We start from the raw sequence: 6,073 nt of genomic DNA, 5'->3' as shown, positions 1-6,073 counted from the left end.
CTTATAAGGCTGTACCACAGGAATTTAGACCTAGTTTATGATACAGCCAAGTAACAGCCATATGGGAAAAAGCACTTGAGTCAGATATTTAAATTTAGGTGTAGTTATCTTGATAGACATTGAGGAATGTGAAGTCAGAATAATCTGGGGCAGAAATTCTCAACCTTTATAATTCTCTAAATGTAAAACATTTGGTTTCTTAGGTAAAAATTATCTAGAATCAGTCTGCTCCAGAAATAGTTGGGAGCATAAAGTTAATGTGAAGCAATCACTACTTCGTCTAGAATTTAAATCTTGAAGAATTATGGTTTATCATTTTGATGAAAGCTTAAATACAACATTTGGGAAGATATATTGGGAGGGAATATTTCAGAATTTGTGAACTTTGAATTAGATTCTTCTGATTTACTAAAGCTGATTTGCCACATAGCTGAATTTCATCCGGTTTTACTCTTATTTACTGTCCTCAAAAACTCAAGACATCTGCATTTATAAAGGATCTAAGTAGTATAAATCACGTTAAATGGATGCAGCTTAAATGGGATATCTGTACAGTTTTTCCTTATTTCCTTGATCAAACTTCTGGAACTCATTTAGTTCATCTTTTAGAAACCATATTGGAAATATCAAAAGTTCTCTATAAAGATATGAACAATCTTAAATCCTGTTTGTCGTTAGCAATCTCCTACACTAAAGTATAATAAAACTGTCAGCTACCACATATATAACTGCTAATGCAGGTAAAATCTGAATACACAATTTGAAATAATGTATGTAATAGTAAAATCGGTTAAGAGGAAGGCTTTATGGTAGCACCCTCAAAGCAGTTTCATGACTGTTCTTAACTATCTTCCTATGTGAGAAAGTTGTCTGCCTTTTGCTGATGTAAAAGTTGTAAATTGTTTCTACAAATTTATTGAGCACCTTCTAGGGTTATGTCAGTGAGCTAGGCAGATAAGAATTGGCCTCTTTGAAGGGAAGTAAAATTCTAATTAACTTATGAAGAATACATATCTGAAGGCCTACCTCTTTACGAAAATGACAATGAGAGCCTCCAAGAATCGGGACCTTAATTTCGGAAGAAATTTGGTGGAGAGGAATATTCTCTACAGCGGCTTGCTTTCCCTTAACACTGGTTTGAGTGTAAACAGAAGGCCTCATACTATAGAAGAGCTGAAACTAAAAGTATAAAATTCAGAATTTATGCAACAGAAACCATCTAATGTACATTGTAGCAGTTCTGCTTGTCCCCTGGGACTTAGAAAATGCACACTGGCTCAGCCGGCATTTTAGCTGGAGATCATACTATCAGCCACATTTGGAGTGACCTTCAATACAACTTGACATTTTGTATCAGAATTCAAAGAGTAAACTCTTCTACCTCCCTAGGTCTTGTCTTCATTTTGGTTTCTGATCTCTAACAAACTTGTTCCCCAGATGGCTGATGGTATTAATCACCACCTATTAGGTACTTGATTCAATTCATTTATTTTACACATAAAATAAGTAAAAAATAACATTTAAGAGGATTGAATTCATGCAAACCATTTTCTTTAACCACACCAGAACTAAAGAAATAATTGAAGTATCTGGAAAATTCCTCAAATATTTGGAAAGTAAACATGTTTCCAAATAATTCATGTATGTAAGTAGAAATCACAAGAAAAATTAGGGGAAAACATGAACAGAAGGAATATGAAAGCAACATATCAAAGCTGTGGGATTAAACTCAAGTGCTCAAAAGATAATTTATAGAAATAAGTGTATATGAGAAAAGGTCTTAAATCAAGGATCTAAGCTTCCACCTTAAGAAACTAGAGGAAAAAATGCCGGTTAAAGTAAGCTAGAGAAAGGAAATAATAAAAAGCACAACCCATAAAATTGAAAACAATAGAAAAATAACTGAAACCAAAAGCTACTTCTTTGAAAGAATATAAGTGATAAACATTTCCTCTAGCCAGACCAAAAAACAAAAACAAGAAAACACACGACACAAATCACCACTATCACTAATGAAAGAGGACATCACTACAGAACTTACAATAAAAGGATAATACAGGAATACTGCAAAAAGCTTTATTCAGTAATTCAACAACTTAGATGACATCAACAAATTTTTTGAAAGACAAATCACTGAGATCACTCAAGAAACAGTCTGGCAATTCTGTAAAAGGTTACAACATAGAGTCAGACTCAGCGAGTCTACTAGGTATACAGTCAATAGAAATGAAAACATGTACACAAAAAAATTTGTATATGGATGTTCACAACAGTGTTATCAGAGTAGCCAAAGAGCAGATGCAACCCAAATGTCCATTAACTGATGAATGGGTAAACAAAATATTTCACATCTATAAAATGCAATATTATTCAGCCATAATGGGTGAATTGTATGCTGTCAACCTCAAAATCAAAAACCAAAGTGAGAGGCAACAAACGTTTTGGGGGTGGGGGTGGGCGGGGGCGGGAATCAAGAAGAATTGCAATTCGGAGAACAGATTTAAGCAGAAACCCAAATAGTGTCCCCATTATAGGGTGGGGGCAAGGTGTTTTTTTTTTTTTTTTTTGAAAAGGAAGGGAATAACTACATGAATAGAAGAAAGGTTCTATTGGTGGTAACAAGCTGAGTTCCTCTTTAGCTATATAGGGCTGGTTACTGATTCTATCTTTAGAAAGAGTCCATAATTATCAGTCCTTGTGATCAGGATGTCTGCTTTCCCATTAGCTTTGCAAACAGTTGTTTGTAAGGCAATGTTGGTTTTGCCCAGTCCAAAGGTTATTTTGTCCAGTTCAAACATTCCAAATGTTCAAGGAGCAAGATTTACAAGGCAGTTCCTCTGGAATGTCTGCTCTATCTTCATTTAAAAATGGCTCCACTATGTCAACTTTTGACAATGGCATGTGAATTATATCTCAATAAAACTGTTACCCCAAAAATCAAACACTGAAGAAGAAAAAAGAATAAGTAGCTTGAACACAGCCTTATACATGTGAAAGATACTGACTTTGTAGTTAAAATCCTACCCATAAAGAAAATTTCAGGCCTAAATGGCTTCTCTTATGAATTCCATCAAATATTTAAGAAAGAAATAATACCAATTCTACACCTTCAAGAAAATAGTAGAGAAAATATTATTGACTCATGAGAATAGTATTATACTGATACAAAAATAAGAAAAACATTACAAGAAAATTATAGACCAATATCTCTCATAAAGATAAGAAAACCCTTAAGAAAATATTAGCAGATCAAAGCCAGCAATTTATTAAAAGGGTATACCGTGATCAAATAGGATTAGTCCTGGGATTAAAAGGTTAATTTAACAATTAAAAATCAGTTTGTGGAACTGGCCCGGTGGCTCAGGTGGTTGGAGCGCCTAATGCTGAGGTAGCCGGTTGGATTCGATTCCCACATGGGCCAGTGAGCTGCGCCCTCTACAGCTAAGATTGTGAACAACGGGTCTTCTTGGAGCTGGGCTGCCTTGAGCAGCCAGAGATTACGATGGGTTGCCATGAGCTGCCCCGGGCTGGTGTGCTGCTGTGTGCTGCCATGAGCAGCCGGTGGCCTGTGTGAGTGGCTGGCAGCCAGCGAGAGCTGCCGTGAGGTGCTGACTGCCGACCAGCAACGGACTGCCTCAGCGGCGGGGAAGGGGGGGTCGGGGTGTTCCAAGGCTCATAATACCAGCATGGGCCAGAGAGCTGTGTCCTACACAACTAGACTGAGAAACAATGGCTTGAACCAGAGAGGTGTCGGGGAAGCAAAAAAAGGGGGAAACAAACAAAAAAAATCATTATATAAACAAATTTAAAGGAAAAAATGTGATTATCACAATAGATGCAGAAAAAAATGACAAAATTCAACATATAGTATGATAAAAATTTTGAACGACAAAGAAATAAAAAGGAGCTTAACTTTTAAAAAGACTTCTATAAAAAGCCTACAGCTACCATCATACTTAATAGTGAAAAATGATACTTTATGTCTAAGATCGAGATGAAGGCAAGGATCACTGCTCTCACCGTTTCTGTAGCTTACTGCACTGGGAGCCCTTCCCAGTCCAGTAAGAATTAAAAGAAATAACAAATGTGCACATTGGAGAGAAATAAAGAAACTTGTCTTTATTTGCAGATGAAATGATGTAGAAAATGCTAAGATAGTTTTAAAAAATGATATTAGAACTAATGAATAAGTGTAACAAGGCCACAGGATACAACTATCAATTTTATTTCCAACAACGTAAGTTAAAAATTGAAATTTAAAAAATAACATTACACTAACAAAAAAATATGAGCTATCTAGGAATAAATTTAACAAAATATATGCAAGACCTGTATGCAGAAAGCTATAAAACTCTCCTGAGAGAAATTTTAAAAGACCAAAATACTAAATGGAGAGAGAGAACATATTTGTGAATCCAAGGACTCAATATTGTCATAACTTTTCTCCAAATTGAATTATAGATCTCAGTAGAAATTTACCAGTCTTTTTTTTTAACATGACAAACAAGTCTATATGGAAATGCAAAGAACCTAGAATAGTTAAAACTAATTTTTTGAAGAACAGGAAAATTGGAGGACTTACACTATAAGTCTTACAATTCAAGACTTACTAAGCTTCAGTGTTCAAAACTGTGTGATTAACTAATAGATTGATGGAATAGAATATATTCCAGAAATACAACCATAAATATATATGGTCAATTGATTTTTGTTCAAGGTATGAAGGCAACTCAGTGGAGGAAGGATGGTCTTTATAATTGGTGCTGGAAAAACTGAATTTCCCAATGCAAAAATATACGCTGTGATCCATGCTTACACAAAATAACAACAATTAATTTAAAATGCACTATGGATCTAAGTATAAAACATGAAAGTATAAAAACTTCTACAAAGAAAACCACAGGAGAAAAACCATGTGACCTTGTGTTAGTCAAAGATTTCTTAGCTATGACACCATAAGCACAATCCAAAAGAAATAACTGATAAGTTGGACTTAAAATTAAGAACTATTTGAAAAACACTGTCAAGGGGCCAGCCTGGTGGCACAGGCGGTTGGAGCTCCGTGCTCCTAACTCCAAAGGCTGCCGGTTCGATTCCCACATGGGCCAGTGGGCTCTCAACCACAAGGTTGCCAGTTTGATTCCTCATGTCCCGCAAGGGATGGTGGGCAGTGCCCCCTGCAACTAAGATTGAACACGGCACCTTGAGCTGAGCTGCCGCTGAGCTCCCGGATGGCTCCAGTTGGTTGGAATGCATCCTCTCAACCACAAGGTTGCCGGTTGGACTCCCGCAAGGGATGGTGGGCTGTGCCCCCTGCAACTAGCAATGGCAACTGGACCTGGAGCTGAGCGGAGCCCTCCACAACTAAGATTGAAAGGACAACAACTTGACTTGGAAAAAAGGCCTGGAAGTACACACTGTTCCCCAATAAAGTCCTGTTCCCCTTCCCTAATAAAATCTTTAAAAAAGAAAAAAAAAAGAAAGAAAAAAAAAGAAAAACACTGTCAAGAAAATGAAAATACAACTGGGAGAATATATTGCCTATCATGTTTCTGACAAAGGACACATATCCAGAATACATAAAGAACCCTCAAGGCTCGGTAAATAGCAAACAACCCAATAAAAAATGAGTAATAAGTACAAGAAAAGACCGTCAGTACTATTAGTCATTAAGGAAACGCAAATTAAAGTCACAACAAAATACTACTATACACCCATTAGAATGACTAAAATTTTAAGACAACATATTGTTAGAAAGGATATGGTACAATTCAAATTCTCATACTCTACTGGTGGGAATATAAAATGATACACCTTTGGAAAACAGTTTAGCAATCTTAAAAAAGATACAGGTACCATATAAATCAGCCATTCCACTGAAATTTTATTACCCACGTATTATCGAGGAAAAGGAAAACAAATGTCCATACAAAGATTGTACACAGATGTTCTAGCATCTTTATTTGTAATAGTCCAAAACTGCAAACAATCCCAACTGTCCATTGCGTGTGAATACATATGATATATTCATATAAATGGAATACTACTTAGCAAAAAAAGCTAATTATTGACA

The sequence above is a fragment of the Rhinolophus hipposideros genome (genome assembly GCF_964194185.1).
Source record: "Rhinolophus hipposideros genome assembly, chromosome: 2".
Classification (NCBI taxonomy): domain Eukaryota; kingdom Metazoa; phylum Chordata; class Mammalia; order Chiroptera; family Rhinolophidae; genus Rhinolophus; species Rhinolophus hipposideros.
Note: the sequence above shows the minus strand (reverse complement) of the source record.